Source organism: Octodon degus, unplaced genomic scaffold, assembly GCF_000260255.1.
Source record: "Octodon degus isolate 3935 unplaced genomic scaffold, OctDeg1.0 scaffold00010, whole genome shotgun sequence".
NCBI lineage: Eukaryota > Metazoa > Chordata > Mammalia > Rodentia > Octodontidae > Octodon > Octodon degus.
The window spans coordinates 18,588,464-18,590,296 of record NW_004524586.1 but is presented as its reverse complement, the minus strand read 5'-3'; the positions used below and the strand labels follow the sequence as shown (position 1 = coordinate 18,590,296).

Genomic DNA, 1,833 nt, shown 5'->3' with positions numbered 1-1,833 from the left:
AAGTTTGTAATTTTACAGCAGTTGAAATACTGACATCAATATTAAAATAAAAGCCAGTTTTACATAACAGTCAAAAATACAAAAGGCTGAAGGAAGAAACCCTGTATGAAAGTGGGTGATTCTGTGGATGAAAACCATATGCCAGCGGCAAGAATGAAGATGGCGCCTGCCCAGCCCTCCCAGGCAACTAGTGACTGCAGGAGCAACTCTAGATTTGCAAAAGAATAAATGAGTTCTTGCCAAACCAATCCCTTCCTTTCTGCAGAGCTGTAAGACCGCGGCTCATGAGGGTGCACACTTCTCGGCTTGCGCTCCAATCCTTCTCTCATATTCCACTCTGCTGTGGCAGTAGATCGTGTAGGCCTCTGCTCCAGCTGGGTCTTGGCTATTTGGTTCATTTAGAAGTTCCTGTGTTCCTAATGAGATCTGGTTGATCGTGATGGCTGGCCTCCTGTCTTTATCCTCTACCAGGATGGACAGGCACACTGTGCCTGAGGGGTACACATTTGGGGGGAAGAGTGGAGGCTCAAATTTACATTTTGGCGATGAGGATGGATAATCGTCTTTGAAAAGCATCCACAGCCTCCTTCCCAGGAGTCCCCTTCTTCCCTGGGATGGTGCACTCCCAGTTCATCAGGTTCATTGTACCCTCGGGATTCTTGGTAGGGACAACCACAAGCCAGCTGGGTGGTCTTCTCTCCAAGTTTTTCTCTCCTGGACAGGTCTACTGAGGGTGATACCCGACATATTCAAAGTCCCTGGCGGCTGCGGTCCATGTGTCACAGCAGCAGAGGCTGTGGTGCTTCCTTTGTCCCAGGACTTCTCTGCAAGCCTGCCTGCATTTGCTGATTTCTAACGTGTAAATGCTTCTCCAACAGCCGAAGCAATGTCACCAAGTGCAGAGCTAGGAGTAGGTGCACTCAGTTGTCTCTGAGCTGGTGTGAGCCAGGTCCAGCTCAGCACGGTGTGCACTGGACAGCGAGGGACGAGAGAAGAGCTGCAGTGTGTGAGGGAGGCCTGCTGTGTGGCCAGGTTGTGAGTTGCATAGAAGGACAGCAGGACCATCAAAGAAAACAAACCTGAAATCAAAAGGCAGTCCTCCGGGAGCTGTCCCCTTCTGCACAGCAAATGAGCAACTTGCCAATGAAATCTTCTTCCGATGCAGATATACTGCTTATGTTTCTCAGTTGGGCCTGACTTTCTTGGATTGTTTCCAAATTCTGCTAAAATATCACTGAGAGGAATAATAACAAACTAGAAATGGCTTGAGCAGGTGAAAAGCAACAGCGTATCCTACTGGTTGGGCCCTTCAGTGCCGCAGACAGACAGACCTAAGATCTGGTCATGATGCCGCCAAGGAAAGACAGGAAACGACAGGAATCAGAGAGGACCCAGCCCTCGGAGCAACACACCTCAGTGTCCCCCGTCTGCATGTGGGACTCAGGTGACCTTATTTCCAAGTGAGGTGTTTTGTTTTCTGAAACACACTAATATCACCTTGTGAGCTAGCAATAATTGGTTTTTTGCCAGCCCCCAATCTACACAAATTAGGATTTTCCTGGGGGTCCTACAGTGCCTCCAGGGTTGAGAATTATTGCCCTCCTTGGTGGAGAAGCACAAGCCTTCACTTTGGTAAATGTGATGGTTCTATAGTCATACCATTTCTAGGACCAGTACGTCTGATGGAACAGGGTGCAGAGGTTGTAAGATTCTTACTGTTTTTCCGAAGCCTGTGGAAGTTGTCATATGTCCCAAGTGGACTTAATAACCAATCTAGACTGTTTCCCCAGGGCTCAGGCAACCAATACCACACAGACTCCCTCAGCCCACTCA

General features: G+C 48.7%; 1 pseudogene; it reads right to left on the bottom strand.

Annotated features, from left to right (window-relative positions):
* Positions 1 to 282: 282 nt before the first annotated feature.
* On the bottom strand, positions 283 to 750 carry LOC101578306 (annotated as a pseudogene).
* Between the last annotated feature and the right edge of the window lie 1,083 nt (positions 751 to 1,833).